General features: G+C 37.9%; 1 pseudogene; it reads right to left on the bottom strand.

Annotated features, from left to right (window-relative positions):
- Positions 1–15,446: 15,446 nt before the first annotated feature.
- Positions 15,447–15,610, bottom strand: LOC123607818 (annotated as a pseudogene).
- Positions 15,611–21,670: the final 6,060 nt, after the last annotated feature.

The following is a 21,670-nucleotide window of genomic DNA, read 5'->3' as shown; positions in this document are numbered from 1 at the left end:
GTTTATTTAGAATTTTGTATCTGGTGAGCAGAAAGTATATGTATTTTGCAAATATATAAGAAATAATTATAAAAACAAATCAAAGTTTTTAATCAATTACCAAATATAAAAGTATCACCGGTAACATTCAATGACAATGAGACTATCTAGATGTCAGTACCAAAAGTGTAGCCAATCCAAGACAAAATCCAAGCCATTGGAAATTTTAAAATGAAAACAACACCAACAATAGCAACCATCACATGTACATACATTAGGGTGAAGACAAATTAAAACTTTGATTCCAGACTATTTAAGAAATACCCACTGTAAAAATATTAAACATTGAAAAGGCGTGCTATAATCTTCTTACTGTTTTTTTTAAAAGAAATGAATATGAAATCAATTATTTATGCCAAGAAGTGAGAAAAGAATAAAATAAATGTAAGGAAAATAGGTAAAGGGAATTAAAATGATAAGACAGAAATTAATTAATTTAAAATAATTATTTTAATTAATTTAGAATGAATAAAAATAAACTGAACAAAGCTTTGTCCCAGTGTGAGGGGGGAAGTATCATTGTATATTTAGATCACAGACTCACTCGCAATGCTTTAAAAGACACGTCCCCAGGTTCCTACAAGAGATCCTGGTTTATGTGATCAGTGCTACAATTTTTATTATTTTTAACAAAGCTCCAGAGTTGATGTTGCTGTGTTTCTCAAAAGACAATAAATGTGGGCTTCCTTTAAAAGGAACAACAAAAAACCCTCAATGTGTCCTATGATGATTTTTTCGTTATTTTTTCGTAATAATCCTATGATTATTTTTGTTATGTGTTTTGTATATGTATAAATTCTTTATGCTAATAGTTCTTACACATCTGTAAAACCACATGCATGCTAAATACTTACCATAACCAAAGCCACATTAATTCATAGTGACTGGTGATGTTGGGCACAGCTAAAATGTTGTTGGAATTCATAGATGGAAGATGACATTTTGCGTTTTATATTTTCCTCTCCTACCTCTTAATCTTGAGCGTCAAGACATCATACGAAGGAGTCATCGCCGTTACCATGTAAACCACTGTCACATTATTTAGATGTGACCGTCACCTTAGTTGAGCACTTCAGAAAAAAACTCCATTTATGAAAATCACTACGTATTGACCAGTATCCCTACTGCTGAAAGCATGTTCCAAATTGGCACAACGATAACTGAATTCTGCATCAGCACATTGAGGTCCAACTGCTCAGTTTCTTTGTCCTGATTACGCTGACCCGTTCTGCATGCTAACTCAGTTCTCCCGCTGCATCTTTCTATTGTAGCAACTTCGAGACCTTCATTAGTCCCATGCGCTGTCATACCGCTTAGCCTGTGCTTGGCTCGGGGCATTGTTCTGCATTAAGTCCGCCTCTGTTCTCCTATCATTAGCACACAATAATTAAAGTAACACATTCACCACTGCTGTGAGGGGTCTCATAACGTCAAGGCAGGATCTCAACGGAGGCAGCTCAAGCCTTACATTATAAGAAGGCTTTTCAAGGGCAGAAGTTTGTCTTTACAACTGGTAACCCAAGTACATCAGGGATGGGCTTAATGGTTGGCATTTTCACATCTGGCCTTTGCCCATTTAACGGGATCCACACAAATTTATTTATCACAATATCAATCTTATGTCATGCATCGTTACATTATCCATTGGTAACACAGCGGTTGTAAATACAAATGTACACTCAGATATTGGATTATAACGCAGTTCTTGGTTATAAGATGATCCAAGATGTACCAACATTAGTTTTTGGCATTAACAACATAATATATAAAGTTCAAAAGTCCACGAAAAACTCACACACCCTTGAGAGTATGTCTACTAACATCGCATAGTCCGGGGAACAATCTGAGAAATGCTGCTTATTTGGATGTCTAGATTTGCATAGACAATAACAGTGCAAATTTCTAGGCCTACAACCCTTGCTGGGCTCAACCACAGCTCAATATTCAAGGGTCAGATATTTTCTTTTGGGTCTTGGTTTTGACAGCACATCTGCCCCTTCAGACTCAGATGTCTACCTCAGCTCGCCAAAATGAAAGCCCTACTTTCTGCTTTACCTGGTTCCTTTGTTGTGGTTTCTTGTTCCGACTTTTGTCTTCCTGATCCTGTCATATTGAGCTGGACAGATGGTCAACAAAAAATTGAGTTTCTGTTATACTCTAGGCCTAGTTCTAGACGCCAAGGTGGATAAGAGGAGGACTCTGACCAAATAAGAATCAGAGAAGTCAGGTAAGAGGGGATAGCACTTAAATAAATACTAGAGCAAGACAAACAGCACGCCTATGGAAAAGCATGGAATGGGAAACGTATTTTAAAACATCTTTAAAATGCTATCTATGCCATAATCTTTATAATTTCCCATCCTCAGAGAGAATAATCTATAATTTTCATAATTATAGAGAAATAATGAAGAGAAATGAGAAATAATCTATAATTTTGCACTTTTGGCATTCTCTATCTGATCAATTTTTCAAGTGCTAAAGTGAATCCCAAATGGTTTCTAAAAGAATATTCTGGCTCTACCATTCACCCACTCCTAATCATACACGAACTGGCTTTATCCAGGTAGGATTTCTTCTCAAGTGTCATGGTAAAATCATGCTATGTTTTTAGGGTATGCATGCTGAATTTCAGGTTGGGTTGTTGCTTTCTTAGACTGACTCTTAGATTTGGATGTGCATATAAATTTTATAATGTCATTTGAATTTGAGCATAAAATATTGCTACTATTTGATTTTAATTTTTTTCAAGAGAGATTGTAGAAAACTAGCACCTCTAGAAGGAACATACTTCTTTTTTTAAAAAAATTAAATCCCTCTATTGTATCAGTTATTATATATTTAATGAAAATAGATCTCACTACGAAATGCCCTGTCAGCCAAGTCAGTCGGATTGCAAGTAAGTTTGCACCACCAACCCAACTCAAACTCATTACGCACACTTCAAAAACATTTCATTTACATCATAAAATATCACAGAGTGAATAGAGGAAGAGACCTTGTTTAGCAGCGCATGTGTGAGGACTGGTTCTTCTCGAGAACAATCCACATTCTCACACCACTCTGTAGATTTCTTTGTGTCTAGTCATAACAAAATGAGAAGGATAACATACTGTAATTTTTCTAGTTCTTGTCAAAACACTGTCAGAAGTGACATTTGGGCATCGTCTCAAAAGTTTATGAAAAGAACAGCAAGTTAAATCTCCTCTCAAAAAAGAAGGAAATATGAAGATAAAAACAAATTAATTAAAAAGGAGATTAATGTATGATAAAGAAAATTAACAAAAAAATGTTTTTTAAGGTAATAAAATTCCTTTTGTTAGGAATTTATCATTTTTTAAAAGTGAAGATTGACAATCTTTGTAGTTTAATTGAAATAATCTCGTGTGTTTATATTTAATGAAATTATAGATCTACTTAGGTTGAAATCCATTTTCTTATGGATTGAAAGAGTTGAAAACCATTGGTCTTCTGTTTGTCCTCCTGTTCTGTTTCCTTTTCTTTCTTTTCTTGTTTCTTTGGAGTGACAAGGAACTTTTTATTATTTCATCTCTATTAATTGTTGTAATAACTTTTTGGGGGGTTCTTTTAGTGGCTTCCCTAGAGTTTATAACATATGCCTTTGTCTTATAAGAGTCTATCAGAAGGTAATACTTTTATCATCCTAGACGATGCAAACACTTCAGAATACATTTACTGTATATTTACCTTTCCATCTTTTGTGTTCTTTTCATATATTTTAATTTATAATTATTTTACACCACACAACATATTATTGTTGTTTGATAAACTAACATTCATTTAGGTTTATGTATTTATTCTTCCTTTTGCTTTCATTTCTTTATACATTTCTGTTCTGATTAGAATCATATTTCTTCTGGGGGCCTCTGGGTGGCTCAGTAGATTAAGTGTCCGACTCTTGACTTTGACTCTTTGATTTTGACTCTTGATTTTGATCTCATGGTTTGTGAGTTCGAGTCCTGCATCAGGCTCTGTGCTGACAGCATGGAGTCTGCTTCGGATTCTCTTCTTTCTCTCTCTCTGCCCCTCCCCTTCTCGCTCTCTCTCTGTCTCTGTCTCTCTCAAGATAAATAAATAAACATAAAAAAAAAAAGAATCATACTTCTTCTGTATCAAGAACTCCTTTTAGTGGATAGTTCTTTTGGTGAAGTCTGCTGATATATTGGTACCTTAATATTAATCAAATTCCAAACTTCTGATTTTATCAGTTTTTTAGATTAATGTCATTTTTCTTTTCTAGGACTCACTTGAGGATTCCACATTGCATTTAGTGTCATGTTTCCTTACTCTTTAGTCTGTGACAGTTCCTCAGTTATTTTATGTTTCATGACCTTGTCACTTTTGAAAAATATTTGGTATTGTCAAGCAATTCTCCTGGTTGTATGATGGTATTTATTGTGGTTTTGGTTTCCCTATCTTTTTTTTCAGTTGATTTATTCATTTTTGAGAGAGAGAGTGCACGTGCATGTGAGCTGGGGAGGGGCAGAGAGAGAGGAAGAGAGAGAGAATCCCAAGCAGGCTCTGTGCTATCAGCTCGAACTTGTGAACCATGAGATCATGACCTGAGCTGAAATCAAGAGTCAGAAGCTTAACCAAAAGAGCCACCCAGGTGCCCCTAGTTTCCATTTCTTAATGAGAAATTATGTTGAGCCTTCCTTCATGTATTTATTTGCCACCTATATATCTTTTTTATTAAGTCTATTTATAAATCTTTTGCTCATTAAAAAAAATTAAGTGGTTTACTTTTAAATGTTAAGTTAAAAAATTTTTAAGTTCATATATTTATTTATTTATGTGAAGAGAGAGAGAAACTGCAAGCAGGTGAGGGGGAGAGAGAAGGAGAGGAAGTTTCTGGAAGACAGGTTCCACCAGAACAAGCGAAACATCCAATAACATGAAGACACAGGAAATAGGAACGAGAAGAGGCAACAGATGAGAGAAGCTCTGAGGGTTCCAAAATAATCTTGAGGGCAATATTGAACTCTAAACAGACTCAGCGAACAAAGAATCCCACGTTGTTCCTGCTCTGCCTTCTGCACCCCGCGGCCTGAATTGGATGAGATCACGAGGTTGGTCAGCCCGTAAAAGTGTTTTCCTCAGAATTAAGCCCAAGAGTTGGAGTTTGGCTATGCTAATGAAGCTTAGAAGAAAACATACCCTGTTTCTACTCCATCCCCAACCATATCACTGGGACCACATTACTACCTTTCTACAGACTCCAGCTTTTTCACAGGATTTACTTCTGACTTGACCACTGCTTTTCCCAAATTCGGCTTTGTGATGTCTCATGGGAAACTGAAGCCACATGGTAATCCGGGGAGAGATGCTGATCATCCTGTCTTATCCCGAAGCCTTGATTAATAGTGGCAGAATTGGCTTTTCCTGAGATAGCACCTCTGAAACTTCTAAATGGCTTACTTATGTATAGACATGTACATAGGAAAATCAAAAATAAAGGAAAGGATTAATGAAGGGTCCAACATGATGATCACCTCTGGAAGGGGCAGAGAAGTGGTATAAAAAATCAGGAAGGGGGCGCCTGGGTGGCTCAGTCAGGTAAGCGTCCGACTTTGCTCAGGTCATGATCTCACGCTCCGTGGGTTCGAGCCCCGCGTCGGGCTCTGGGCTGACAGCTCAGAGCCTGGAGCCTGTTTCGGATTCTGTGTCTCCCTCTTTCTCTGACCCTCCCCTATTCATGCTCTCTCTCTCTCTGTCTCAAAAATAAATAAATGTTAAAAAATTTTTTTAAAAAAAATCAGGAAGGCATCTCCAAGGCACTGGTAATGTTCTATTTCTTAAACTGGGTAATGTGTATATGGCATTTGTTTTATTGCAGTTCAAACTGCCACAAGCAAACACACACATACAAACATATACAAACACACATCATTATACTCTTTTCTGTATATATTATACAATTAAGAACACAAAAATTTAAGTCTTGTGGTGTCTGGGTGGCTCAGCTGGTAAAGCATCCGACTTCAGCTCAAGTCATGGTTTGTGAATTTGAGCCCTGCATTGGGCTCCGAACTGACCTGACCAGAGCCTGCTTGGAATTCTCTCTCTGTCCCTTTCTCTCTGCCCCTCACTTGCACACTCTCTGTCCCTCTCAAAATGAATAAATAAACTTAAAAAAAAAACTAAAAAAATTAAAGTCTTTTAAAAATCCTTACATAGAAAATTTAAAAAATAGAAGCTCTGGCAGATGTCTCTGGACTCCCCAAAGGCCTGCTATAGTTCACATTTTTTTTGCTCCACTAATGAAATTTGTATTCAAATGTTATGTAGTACTTTCATTGACTTTGATCTCCCATTTTTAAACACAAAATCTTTCTATGCAAAAATAAATATGTTGATATAAAGTGGAGAGGAAACCAGGTCAGAATTTGAAGAAGGGCATTTCATTTCATAATACCTCAGATCATTGGTCTCATGACAAGAACACTTACAAATATCTCTTTCCACCAGGAATCTGTTCTTTACTTTCTTTCATTTTCTTTGCTGGTCTTATGACTGGTCACTATAACAGCTTCCTCCACATAAAGGTTTATTTAAATTTGATCAAAATCTATTTTTTTCTTTGTAGATGGAGGCAAAGAAGACATTTCTTTCAACGAAAAAAATAGTACAGATCACAAAACCAATGTGTTAACTAGCTGCAGAGTATAGGAAACTTGACCTAGTTGGTGGACACGTCTGTATGGAGAAACGTACCAAAAGCGATGATGGAACACATTGAATTAATTATTTAGAAAGTTCCAATTTATACATGGTAGGACAAAATGGCCATTAACTAAAGTTGTGAAATGCTTTACATGCTCATCATTCTGTTCTCTGACAGCTTTCCCTGCTCTCGATTCTTGTGAGATGTTTTTGTTTTCTTTTTTGCATGTGGAATTCATTTTAATTTTGTACAAAGAGGAAGCCAAGACTGTGTCATGTAAATCTTTTATTCCCCAACTTACCACACATGTGTAACTTCTGTTCTAGTGTGCTATTCTATGTGAATGAGTAAGGAAATGATACTCCATTATTCGGAAATAACATAAATTCAGGAGTATCTTCCTACTACTGAAATTCAGTCCCTTGGGGGCTAGGTCAGTAGGATGTGTTTACTGATAAATCAGGTGAATTAAAGTTTGGAGTCATCTCATTTGCTAAGGAGACTGTTGAGTGGATTTGCACTAGACTCACTGCTGTTTTACGATCTTCCCAATCAAGAGAATACCTTATTTAACAGCTTCATTATTGTCATGTTTTTATATTGAGAAGGCTTAGCTTAGATGGTGAATTAAGAGATCATGAAATCTCAAAAGTTCTAAGAGAAAGATAAATATTTGAATACTACTTCTGAAAAAAAAAAAGATTCATTAGAACTTTCCCTTGGCTTTTTCTGCGAACACCTCCCTTTATTATGGGTTAGATGAGTGCACGATGATGTAGAAGTTGTCTGAGGAAATTTTTACTGGCATCAAAAGGATAAACAAAATCTTCCAAATTCTAGAAGCCAAATTGGTCTTTTTTCTTGCTTCATTACATTGGGATCTTAAGTAGAATAGTTTTCGAGAAATAGGGTGTTTGTATGATATAAGTGCATATGTTTTTTAAACTCTATAGACTATATGTTATTTTCAATAAATGTCTTGATAATTTCCTAGTTATCTTGGCATTAGCACTGACTTCCATTCATTGGACATCTTCTCATAGGATGCCATACACCCTCATTATAACACTTCTGTTTGCTGTTAACTGCTGTAACTTCTATGAGGTCATAACCTGGTTCTTATATCCCCAATGTCCAGCCATTATTGAATGCCTCAAATATATCCATTGAGTATATAAATGAACTATTGAATAAAACTTACTAAATTCATTATGGTAATGTTAGGTATGCTTTATAAATCAAAAAAATAAATAAAAATAAAAATATTTTCCATTCAGAACCAAGCTTGACTCATTGGAGTCTGGCATTTCTGAAAATATGTTCTACATAAAACTAGTTCTGTGAGATTCTAACAGCAAAACAAAACAAAAAAACTGTCCTTTTATTTCATAGTTAAAGCAATTTGGAGAATTGGAAGTTGCTAGATTAAGCGAAACTAAACAGATGACTTTAGTATGGGACACAGAAATACATTCAGTAGGTGCAAATCTGTAAAGTACAGCGCAAAGCTCTGAGTGGATAAAGGAGGGAGCCAAAAACTGACTGAGAATCCATCATGAATTACCGTCTAGCGGCACATTAGCACTTTCCGCCAGCCTACCCAACGAGGGAGGCTTACCTATGATGAAGGCAAGCCTACCTCACAGATGAAGCAACTGAGACCTTGGAGGGATGAAAAGTCAGCATGGCTAATCCATGCGGTAAGACAGGCGTCTGGTGCAGATTCACCTGATTCCAGTGTCTAAGTTTGTTCCACTGATTTCCTAAAGTTTACAACTTGGGCCTTTCTGTGACATCTGTCTTCAAGACCGTGACATATGTACCTTCCTAGCACCAGCAGCATCCTTCAAAGAAGTACTGGGAAGTGTCCTGCCTCCATGGCCCCTTGTTAGAGAACCTGTCCCTTTGGTGCTCCTTACAGTACTCAGCTCCAATCACCTGTGAGACTGCTTATATTTTCTGCCCTTAAACTCTTTGCAGACTTCCTTGTGATGATGCCTCATTCATCTAGCTCTTGTGGATTTCTTCTTTCTGAAACACTTTTCTCTAAGGCAAAGCTTTCAAAGAAGGAATACATTTGTGTTGAGCTTTTGGGGCATCTGATTGGCACAGTCGGTTAAGCAGATGACTCGTGATCTCAGCTCAGGCAATAATAATCTCACAGTTTGTGAGTTTGAGTCCCGTGTCAGGCTCTGCATTGGTGGCATGGAGCCTGTTTGGGATTCTGTCTCTCCTCCTCTCTGCCCCTCACTCACTCTCTCCAAATAAATATGTAAACGTAAAAAATTAAGAACATGTATTTTGAGCTTTTAATGTATGCCACATACTGTGCTGATAGATTTATAGTGTGCACAGACATACATGTGTACACATGTGCCCGTGTATTTGTGTGCGCACGTGTGTGCATGTGTGTGAGCCACCTTGTAAGATGACATGATGATGGCCGGTGAATGACTCACAGTCTGGAAGAGATGGCCTGGGACGTGAATGGAGGTTCCTCACTCTATAAATACATAACCGCAAATCAGTCATCAGTATTAGATGATTATATAAGACTAGCCTGGCAGACAAGCAGAAATGAAGGCAGAAAATTATGCTAAAGCTGACGCCAGGGTTTGAGGCTACCCCAAAGGCTATTTTTTGGTGGTTCCTTTCATACCTTTTCTTCAGTTTTCTCTTATGTTCTTCAGCACTGTTTGCATGGGAGTGTTTAACCTTTCTCTTACTATTTATCAGTCTTTTATCTACAAGGAATGTTAACCGTTTGTATTTTATACGGATTGCATATGGTTTCCCCTGTTTATGTCTTTTAATTTTGTGGATGGATTTTTAGCATATACATAAGATATAAATGATATACAGCTATATATAACTATTAATCAATAAGTAAGTAAATAAACAGATAAATTCCCTACAGTTTCTCCTAACATGCTTATTTTTTCTCAAAAGTTTTCAGTCTACTTAGATGTTAGTTTAGAGTTGTATATTCCTCACTTACTTTGGAATGTGTTTCATCATGTATATCAAATGCTTCATGTACATTTTGAAACAAGTCTGAAAACCATGTATGTATAATTAAATAAATGAATAATAATCAAGCAGAAAACAAAATAAACAGTATGCTATCCTAGATGTTATATTCATTTTTGTGCACTTGGCACCTGCAGGGAGAGCCGAGCTTTCCCCGGAAGCTTGTTGGATACTGGTTGAGTCAATGCCTGGTGAATCATAATGTGCTACAAGGCTTATAGAGGATATCCTTCCTGCTCATATAGCTTTGGGAAGAAACATCTATTGAGCTGGTACCTAATGCCAGAGAGGAAGCAAAAATTAGCTTCATTCTTCCCATTTAGCCAAGGAACGCTTACTTTTTCATATAGGAAGAGAGAGACAGTTTCTTTTTCTATCATTGTTTGTGTGCAAATGCCTAACTAGAATAGGATTTTGTTGGCTTTTCCTGGGACTTCTGTTTCTACCTGGATGAGTCATACAGAAATAAATATTTCAGTCCTTTTGATATATCCAAAGGACAAAGTGGCCATATTTAGCAAATAAAAATACAAGATGCCCAATTAAGTTTGAAAAGTAGCTCCAACTGCTTACTTTTCTGTAATTTACTGACAAAACCTGTATACAGGACATTAGAGCATCCCGGCAAAGTCAATACAGGACCTCTACCCCCTTCCCCACCTCCCAAAAAAGCCCCATGCACAGAATACCACCAGATGGTTCCTCACAAGCTATGCTTCTTTTGTGCACTAGGGTATGTCCTACTAATCCACTCTAGATGCTCTAAAATAGATCTTTTTGAGACACTAAATTCAGTCATATTTATTGAAGACTCACTGTATGGGAAGCACCTGCTGAGCTCTGAGAGATATGAAAATAATTGACGAACGGTATCGCTATGGACTGATTGTATCCCCTCCCCCACCAAATTTGTACTTTGAAGACATACCCCCTCCACATACCTGCAGTGAGATAGTGTTTGGAGGTGAGGTCTTTGGGAAGTAATTAGATTTAAATGAGGTCATTAGAATTGGGCCCCATGATGGGATTAGTGTCCTTATAGGAAAAGGGAGACCAGAAATTTCTTTCTTCTGGACAACACAAAGAAGAGATCACATGAGCAGAGAGATGGCAGCCGCCTACAAGGCAGGAGAAGAAGCCTCAGAAGGCAACTTACCTTGCCAGCATCCAGAACTTGGACTTCAGCCTCCAGGACTGTGAGAAATAAACTTCTATTGTTTAAGCCCCCCAGCTTATGGTATTTTGTTATAGGCACCCAAGCAGATTAATGCAGCATTATCCTCAACAAGTATAAGCGGAGACAAATGTTTAAACTCCGTAAGCTATCATAAAAACACCATGGAAGAGATACAATGTTGTATTACAGGTGCATTTAATTTTTAAAATGTTCTCTTTCTTCACCTCTACAACACAAGAATGTAAGCTCCATGGGGCAGTGAGTTTTGTTTTGTTTTGCTCAGTTATATTCCCAGCACCTAGTATCTGGCACATAGTAGGCACTTCCCAAATGTTTGTCAAATAAAAGAAAAGATTACTAAAAGACAAAAAGGGAACATAAATGAATTCTAACAGAAAGGATTAGAAAAAAACTCCAGAAAGAAGTGTTGTGAAGTTCTGCATAACAGAGGTGTCAGCATGGTTACTCCAGTCTAAGAGAATAGTGTAAACAAATATGTGAAATAGTGAATTTTACGGGAAGTCTGAAAACAGAGTAAGGTGATAACTGGAGTATATATATTAAAAATAGGTTGGATTCAGGGGCATCTGGGTGGCTTGGTTGCTTAAACGTCCAACTCTCGATTTCATCCCAGGTCATGATCTTATGTTGGTGAGAGCGAGTCCCACATTGGGCTCTGAGCTGAGTGTGGAGCCTGTTTGGGATTCTTTCTCTCCCTCTCTCATTGCCTCTCTCTCAAAATAAAAAAGGAAACTTAAAAAAATTTAAGTAGCTTGGATCCATATCGCGGAGAAAGTTAAAAGTTATGATGAAGCATTTTGAACTTTATTTTGTGAATTAATATTTCTTATGCTTGCCTCCGTGGAACTAAGATGATAATGGGTCTTACATGAAAATGATGCTCTGTGGCACATATATTTAGGATAGGTTGTTTTTTAATGCCCTTCTTAAAGATCAATGAAGAGAAAGACACTAAGGAAGGACTTCAGTAAAACCTACTAACCCACTTAACAACCAATCACACACACAAATCTCTGTTTACCTCCAGCTAATTCATCAATTTTCAAATTTATTTGGCTGTGATATCCTCAAGCACCATCTTTTAACTTGTGGACTGAATACTCTATTGAGCTCAGTTTACCTCAGGTCAGTGGAATCTGGGGAGAATTGAGTCGTGGAGTGGCATCGTCGCACTGTCTATTCTGTCTGATGACAAATTCATAAAGCAGAGATGCATGCAAAGACATGCACCTTAGTCTAGATTTGCCACTGATTCGAGCTATTCCTTCAACCTCCATGAGTATTTTCTTTTCTTTTGCAGCTGTAAGATGAAGACACTGAATGAGACCATGTTAATATCCATGGTTTAGTGCTCTGCTATTCCCTTGAGAAGCTTAGACTTCAGCTGGGAGAGAATAATGTCCTTGAGATCTGAGGACAAGATGACCTCAGATATGGGATGATGTTGCAACTTCCTCAGAGACCTGTTTCCAAGCTTTTACACTTCTTCTTCCTCTCTGGATGCATCATTTATATCCTGACATGAAAGAGTTGAATTGGCCTTCCATCCTGGCCTTATAGCCCTGGGGGAGCAGGTGGGGCTCTCTGGTCTTGGCTTGGCCCTAAAATGTTGCCAATTTGTTTAGAATAGAGGTGTTAAGGTCAAAATTCGTCTCCAGATTTTGAGATTTTTTTTCCATACCACCATCCAGTTTTCAGAATCTGAGTTTGTTCAAGCTTGATTATTATGATTAACATATAAGTAGGAGTATGACAAATAAATATTATAAGAAATAGCTGTAGACAGTTGGTCGATTGTTTAAAAAGTGACTGATTTAAATTGCTTCATTATATATAGTCAGAGAAAATAAAACAGTACAAAAGCCCTTGTTTTTAATATCATTAAATCATTATTCTCTGCTCCTTTTAATCCACCAACCTGGCAAAGTGTGAATTTTGTACTTATATATGTGAGTAAGTAATATTTCCTACCAGTCTCACTTCAAAATGGATGAGAAGTGTCATTTCTACATCCTCCTTCCAGCTATTTTTTCCTCTTTCCAAATAAAACCAATGTTTAGGTTTGCCTTGAATAAAAAATGCCTTAGCTATTTGTACCTATCTATTTCTACAACTCCTTGAGCTCTTGGCAATATGCATACCGGTACTTTTGAAACAGTAGATGTTATGACACTCAAGATTATTATGCATCTCAGAGTCGTCTTGAGCTCTGACCCATGTATCTATCAACTTGCAAGCAGCTTCATGTCCTAGGGTGCCATTATTAATACCTTCAGTCGTTTTATAAATGTCATGACATAGAGGAAGTTGGGAAGGTCTAAAAAGCACAAGTAAGCATTTTCTAAATCTACTTGATTTTCAGTTGCCTTTATTTTGCTCTATGCACGTGGCTGTCTGTGTCACATGTGTCTTATGTGACTCTTACTTACCCATTAAAACATAACTCCCGCTTTGTCTCCTCTAGGAAGCCTTTGTCTCCTCTAGATCTGAGCTCCCGCTATCTGGTCTAGTTTAAATGTTCTCCCTCTGCACTCCACTGTAGCTACCTTGTCACAGTGCATTGTCCTTGTTTTCTCCCTATCTCTGATTTCCACTAGCCTGATAAACTTGAGGGCATGAATTAAGTTTTTCAAAATTGAATTTTTATCTAATGCAAAGCCTGATAAATACAAGGTTACTCAGTAAATAGTTGATGGTTAAATAAATGGAAATAGAAAATACTAAATTATCAGTAGAGGAAATGAATTCCACAATTTATTTGTACCTAAACCCAAGACTTGCAAGAAAAACACATATACATACAGGCAACTTAACAGTACAGCCTGGTGGTTATCAGGGCAGTCTACAGGGTCAAATTCTTCACATCCTTGCACCAATTCTTAGCGGTGGGTCTTTGGACAGTTTACTTAATCAGTTTGTGCTTCTGCTTTTTAAATATAAAGGAGAAGTAATAACAGTCCCTAATTCATAACATTGCTGTGAGGAAAAACTGAGTGTGTGTGTGTGTGTGTGTGTGTGTATACACACATACATTAGTATGTATAAACATGAATATATATATATGAGTATGAGGGTATGATAAATGCTAATTATTATTTAAGTAATGATAGAGATTTGGAATCCAGAGTAATTTGGCTCAGATAATTTGATGTAATTAACAGGCTCCTGTATAAATAAGAAAACCTATAACTTCCATATTTCAGTGAAAAAGTCATAACTTACTCATTTGCTCAAGGCAAGAATCTGAGGATTGTCCTTGACTCATCCCAGAGTCTCACTTGCTCCACCCCCCCTCCATCCAATCGGTTACTAGGTGTGGTGATTCCATTTTCTCAATGTCTCTCAAACCTGTTCACGTTTCTCCAACCCCTTTACCTGCTGCTCTGTTCAAGGTTATGTGATGTCTTCCCCGGTCTACTTCAAGATGCCCTAATTTAATCTTGCTGCCTCCAGGCTTGTTCCTTTTTTTTATTCCATTTCCAGATGACAGCCAGAATAGACTTCCCAAAGGCTACTTTTTATCAAATCACTTTGTGGATGGAAACCCTTCCATGGTTCTTCCTGAAATCTTGGTTCCTTCACTTGCATTGCAATATCTAGCAATATGTGGTCCATGCCAATCTCTCCAATTTTCTGACATTCCCTATCTTATACTGTACTTTCAGCTCTTACACTAGGCTGCGGTTCCTCTTGAGTCTAGTCTTTTGCTGAAACAATTTATCTTTTCTCCTTCACTCCCTATTCTTTTAAAAATATCTGATAATTATTTTTGTAAAGGTAAAGAGATTCTTGTACCAAAACATTGGAGAACTGCAGTCCATAGGCAGTGACCTGGCCGAGACAGCCTAAAGTGAACCCACAGACAATGCACAAGCCACAAGGATTCTAGTCAGAAGGAAGGAAACCTCAAAGGCAATTATCATTAGTATTATTTTGAGACATAAGAAGATTACTGGATGCATGAAGCACATATACAGATACTATTTAAATATAAAGGTGAAAAAGATAGAGGAAATTCACAGTACAAAAAGACCTCTTAGAAGTTAAACATGGGACAACAATAATGAAAAGATACAAAGACTGAAAGATAGAAAGGGGAACTCTCCAAAAGAGCGGACTATAAAGAGGAAATGTAAGAGACCAGAAATTTGGAAGTCTTTTCTGAGATACTTAACAGATGAATAAGAGAAATTTCAAAAAGGAAAAAATACAGTGAACAGAAAAGAGGAAATAATGAAGGTAATGATTCAAGAAATTTCTTGAAACCGAGGGACATGAGTTTCCAGGCTAATGGCACACCTGGGCACCAGTCCAGCACCAACCTGCATGTTGCAAAGCTTGAGAATGCTAAGAACAATGTGAAAGATGTTAATTGGTGTCAAGGAAGGGAAGAAACAGGTTCCAGACAAAGAATGAAGAATCAAAATAGCATTGAACTTGTCAGTAACACCAGAGGACAGAAGATAATGGAGAAATATCTAGAGCAAATCTGAGGGCAGTGTTTTCCAAGATGAATTTTGTAAAGCCAGAATCTCAATTAGTTCACACTGACGTGTGTGGACACAGACTAAAGACATAATTAGACAGACAAGGTCTTTAAAAAAAATCGGTTCCATGCACCCTTTCTACACTTGATCTTAGCCAAAAGGCCGAGAAGCGATTCCATGCACCCTTTCTTAGGAAGTGAGCAGAGGATGTGCTCCGCCAAAACAAGGAGATAACCAAGGAAGATGAAGTCTTAGGACCCAGAAAATAGACAAGCGAACATTAAAGTAAAAGAAGTTCCCATGATGATGATGGAGAGGCTTAGATGATTGCTGAACAACCAGATGAGAGCCAACTCAACTACGGCCAAACGGACTGAGGCGGAGGCTCAAAAAAAGACTGCAAGGAGGTGGAATTGATAAAGTACGTAACGAGGAGTCATGTAAGATGGGAGGTAGGAGCACAGACTCTGTGGTCAGATCGTACAGGTTTGAATAGGCTCTTTCACTTACCAGCTATGAACTTGTTTTCTTTACGCTTCCCATTGAATATGGGGGTAATGAAAAACCTGTCAGTGCTCTTGTGAACTTTAAGTGAATCTATAAATGCATAGAGTAGTGTCTGGCACATAGTAAGTACAATACTTACGTCTGCTTAAAAATAGATAGATATAGGGACACCTGGGTGGCTCAGTCAGTTAAGCGTTCAACTTTGGCTCAGGTCATGATATCACTGCTCATGGGTTCAAGCCCCGCGTGGGACTCTGTGCTGACAACTCATAGCCTGGAGCCTGCTTTGGATTCTGTGTCTTCCTCTCTCTCTGCCCCTCCTCCATGCTCTGTCTTTCTCTGGCTCTCTCTCAAAAATAATGAACATTAAAAATTAAAAAAAAAAAAAAGAATAATAATAGATAAAAGATCTATTTAAAAGATCTATTAAAAGATAATAGATGATGAATAGACAAATGATAGATGATAAATAGATAGATAGATAGATAGATAGATAAATAGAGATAGAACACTGTATATCATGGGCTAGATTGAGAAATAAATTGATGAGAATTATATAGAAAACTAAGAAAATTTAAGAAAGACATTAACTCCCAGGAAAATAAAAGTTTCATACCAAAGGAAAAGCAACCAAATTATAAGACAGCTGTTGATATCATTTACATAATAATAACAATATAAACACTAAATATTGACCTAACCCAAACTACCTTATATAACTATATTGGGGAGAACAGAGGACAGGAAGTGAGTAAACTGGTTGCACAAGTGTATGCATGAAAGAGCTATATCTTACTCTTCCACAACAGGATGTCAATAAAAATGCCTAAAACTAAAAACATTAAAAAAAATAAAAACCACAATATGTATTTGGCCATATGAAAGTAAAAACTGAAATGAACCATTAGAGAATTTAAAGTAATTGTATCTAGGGAATTAGGTATTGGAGTGCACTGTTTTTCCTAACAAGCATTATATAACTATTTGATTCCTTAAAATACATGCATATATATTTTGTTTAACAATTAAGGGAGCAAGAGAAAAAAAATAAGCAAGATGAGTCAGAAAAGGAAGAAGATTAGCGTAGAGGAAACAGACATAATGGGAAAAAGGGACAAGAACTTAAAAACAAGTTCCAGGAAGGTCCGTAGAAATAATCTCAGGCTTAATGAAGTAATTTGTAACACAAAAACAAGTTTCACTGAAAATGGAGCAAAGAGAATTCTTGGTAATAAAAATAAATAAGCATGATTGCCAAAATAAAATATTCTGTGGTACAGGTAGGTAATTGCCAGTCACAGTAGTAAACTGAAGTTAAAATACATGAAGTCTCCCTAAATGTGGATTAAAGAGTCAACCTCAAAAGATTAGAGAAATAGTAAGGGAGCAGGACAGCTTTAGGAGACCTAATATCTGCTAATAGTTTGAAATAAAACAGGGAGAAAGAACTGATCCAGGAAGTAATAAAATAAAAATTCCTGGACCAAAAACAGATATGTCATCAACTGGCACTGGTTCTGAAGTACTGGGGAACAATCCAGGCAAATCCTGATGGTATTTCTGATCTTCAGTGATAAAGAGAAAATGTAATAGTTTTCAGAGAGAAAAAATTCTTCATCCTATTGAAGAATAGGATGAGATTGCTGTCAGAGACCTCAGAGGATGACAGCACAGCAGTGTTTTCAAAGTTCTTAAGGACAGAGATTTTTACTCATCTGAAACCCTACGCAATGCTTGTGATCACAGTTATGTCAAACACGAAGCACTCACCTACTCCTCTCAGAGAAAGAAACAAAAAATCACTCAGGGTTATATCTTAGCAAAATAATAAAATAATCTCGACAGAGAAGTCAGATACATGAGAAAGACCTGAGAGAAGAAACCAGTAAAATGTAAAGTACAAGTGACTATTGATAATTAGGTTGGAACGTTTTATACAATCGTGGAGAACAGATTGTTACAAATGGAAAAAGAGGCAATGTAAAAAATGAAACTAAAATTTCACATGATTTTGACAAGTTGTGATTAGTTTTAGAGGAGAGCCAGAAAGTAAAACTGCAAAAATTCTCACCTTAGGTATTGGTTAATTTCCAACGTTGACAGAAAGAGACATATTTACTTAGAGGCTGAGGTTACCTATTAGGAGAGGAGAAAGAGCATTAAAACTACAAAAGCCATTGGAGGAAACAAAGTCACAGAGAAAAGGCTCAATTCAGCAAAAAGAAAAAAGTAAAAGAAAAAAAAGGAACCTTCTTTTTTTGCTCTTAAGAGGATTAAAGCTCTGGGGCTCTTGGGTGGCTCAGTCGGTTGAGCGTCTGCCTTCAGTTCAGGTCATGATCTCACGGTTCATGAGTTCGAGCCCCACGTTAGGCTCTGTGCTGACAGCTCAGAACTAGAAGCCTGCTTTGGATTCTGCATCTCTCTCTCTTTCTGCCCCTCCCCCACTCATTCTCTCTCTCCCTCAAAAATAAATAAGAATTGAAAAAAAAAACATTGAAAAAAGAGGATTAATGTTCAGTCACAAAAACATAAGAAGTTATTTTGGTTTCAACAGCAGTACTTGAGTCTATAATTCCCATTTGTCTTTATGTAATGCTTGATATTCCTTATTGTTCCCCAATTGCAACCATTCTACCTCATTACTGTATCTTTATACAATTTCTAAGACTGTCCTGAATTCTCTGTAAGGCTGAGTTCCATAAACGCCACCCAGGAAGGGACAGTGGCTATCGCCCTTCCCTATTCCCTCCTCTATCTTCATCAACTGGTCTTCTGTCTTCTGTCCTCATGAGCGTCAGTATTTTGACCACTGTATCCAGTTACCTTCAGATGATAATGGCTCTTCCTCTTTGTTCAGCAGTGAATCTCAGTCTAACTCTTTATTCTAGAAGGGGTGGGTCACGCATTAATTCTTTCTCGTACAATAGTTGATAAGAACAAAAATGCATGCAGAATAAAGTATGTAATGCATCACAACAAGATGAAAAGCTAGGAGCCCAGCCACTCACTTAGAAACTACTTACACTTTTTCATTCTCTTCCGCCATTCCATTCCCCTAACGCCATGTGGAGGTGACCACTACCTTGCATTTTGTTTTTATTATCCCCAGCCTTAAAAAAATCTAATTAAAGACTATTTAAATACCCATATAATCCAAATTATTTTTGTTCTATCCCATTTGTAAAATCAAAGGAAATTACAAAGAATGAAAATACAGGGGGAAAAACCCTAATTTTTTTTGAAACAAATAAGTAGCTACCTCAAACACAAATTATGATGCTAAATAATATGAAATCAGAGAACACAAAGAGCTGTAAGCTGGCACCAACTGATTCAGCCATGAGGCAGGGAGCAGTTTCTTTTAAGAGTATCATCTAGAAAGGCTTAGCCAATGGTCTTTTGCTTAGACAGAGATTGGAGGACATGAGCAGGCCGTGGAAGGTGAAGAACCATCCTACAGAAATAGCACTGGTCCTGATGCTGAGAGTAAAACCAAACTGACACCTTATTTTTATTGTTTGTCACCAGTTGTCATAGCCCAGGGCTGGCGCGGGCAGGGAGGGGATTCGGATTCGAGAGAGAAAGGAAACAATTGTTCTGTTATGACCTGCCAGCGATGTAAACACCCGACTTGAAGGAGATGTACTCAAAGGGAAAGGAGATAACAGACTTGATGAGAATCAGTTCCAGACTCAAGCTGGACTCAAAGCTCCAGATTTATCCCAGCTCCCCCCTCCACCCCCTCCACTTCCAGCCATAGCTAAGGATACACGGCCCCATCAGGGAGGGGGCCACATAAAAAGGAAGTGACAGTGACCGTGTCACTTGCTGATCTGGTTCCCTGCGTCTCACTGTTGGAAGCGGGGGATTATTTTAGGAGGGCTCTTGGTCTTGTGTATTTCTGAGAAAGACTTTTCACACTCAAAACGTCTGTGTTAATAACAAGGCTATTGGCTTTGAACATTTGAAAATCACCCCAAAATTAATTTACTAAGCCACAAAGCAATTACTGCTATCACCCATTTTTAATAGGGAAATCAAGAAATAATATCCTAAAATTGGTTGCCGGTGTCATGGCCCAAACCCAGATCTGGAAGGAGTGGTCTGTCCTCGTGGCTTTCGTGTTGGTAAAGGCCTCCATGCTGACCTTTTGGTTGGGATGTTTCAAGAAGAAAAGTGACAAAGTTTGGCTTGCGCTAGGATATTCAGCATCTTTCTACTATAAGCTCTGAGGGAATAATTCCGAATCGGTGAAAGATGTGTCAAAAGAGTCAAGATGAGTAAGTCATCGATTCCCAGAACGTAAGACCGAGTGACCAGTGAGCTCTGCTCTTAGAATCCTGCCCTGGGGGGGTGGGGTGGTGTATGGGCCCTGCACCTTATAGTAACCCAAGGGAAAGTTGAGCCAAGAAGGATGGGCTGTCAGGGCATGGATGCTAGGCGAGAATCTGCCCCCTGCTGTCCGTGCGACCATGACCATCTTCAGGGCCACTTCTTCAGGGCCCTTGGAACTGATTTGCAGGGTTTGATGTGCTGCCAAATGTGTTTGCTGTGTTTCTATGAGGGGAGAGACCGACAAGCGAGGACCTGTGCAGAGACGCTGCAAAGAAGAGGAGGCAAGGGGCATAGACAGAAGGCATGCGAAGATCATACATCACATGAAAAATTATCTTATGGAAGAGGAAACATTCTCCTGAGTGAAAAAACTCATATGTGATCCCGAAAAGCTAAAGGAAGAGAGAAGGAAGAAAGGAGATCTACATATTCAAAGTAGAGCCTATGCAACAGCTAAGAGGGGATACAAGTGAGCTGGCCGGGAAAATGTGAAAACACAGAGGAGGCACATGTCACAATCAGATTTGGCAAGAATTAAACCTCTGGCAGTGTTGAATGTTCTCCCCGGGAGCAGAGAAACCTTATGTTGCACTCTTAATGGGAGAGGAAACTGGCACAATCACTTCAGGGAGGAACACCCGGTCAAGGTGAAAAGGCAAAATTTAAGATCCCGAAATTCCATTCCCAGGCATATACTCTGCAGAAACTCTCACTGAGGTGTGCAGAGATACACGCTCATATATAAGTGTGTGTGTGGAAGTTAATGACAACACTGTGATAGTGGAAAACTATAAATAACCCAGTGCTCATGATTAGGAGAAAGGAAAAATAAATTGTGGTGTATCTTAAAACGAAATTATGTAGAGCAGTGAAAGTGAAATAAACTGGAAGTGTTTGAATCAATGTAAATATCACAGACATGACATTGCATTAAAAAGGTGCACATAGGGGCACCTGGGTGGCTCAGTCAGTTAAAATTTCTGACTCTCCATCTTGGCTCAGATCATGATCTCATGGTGTGTGAGTTTGAGTCCTGAGTCAGGTTTTGTACTGGCAGCCTGGAGCCTGCTTTGGATTCTCTCTCTCTCTCTCTCTCTCTGACCCCCCCCTCCACCCCCACATGTGTGCTCTCTCTCTCTCTCTCACAAAATAAACATTTTTAAAGTGCTCATAGATTTGTACACTTGCAAAAAAATGGTATATTCATTTAGCAAGTAAACAGAGTGTTTGTTTGAGGCACTGGGGATATAACAATAAACATGACACACAACAATATCATCCCTCACAGACCTTCCATTTTAGGAGAGGACAACAGACAATAACCAAAATATGTAAGTGCATGATACAGCATGCGTGAAGAAAATGAGTAATATTGAGAAAAAAAAAAACAAG

The sequence above is a fragment of the Leopardus geoffroyi genome, chromosome A2, assembly GCF_018350155.1.
Source record: "Leopardus geoffroyi isolate Oge1 chromosome A2, O.geoffroyi_Oge1_pat1.0, whole genome shotgun sequence".
Classification (NCBI taxonomy): Eukaryota; Metazoa; Chordata; class Mammalia; order Carnivora; family Felidae; genus Leopardus; species Leopardus geoffroyi.
Note: the sequence above shows the minus strand (reverse complement) of the source record. Positions and strands in the feature narration are given on the sequence as shown.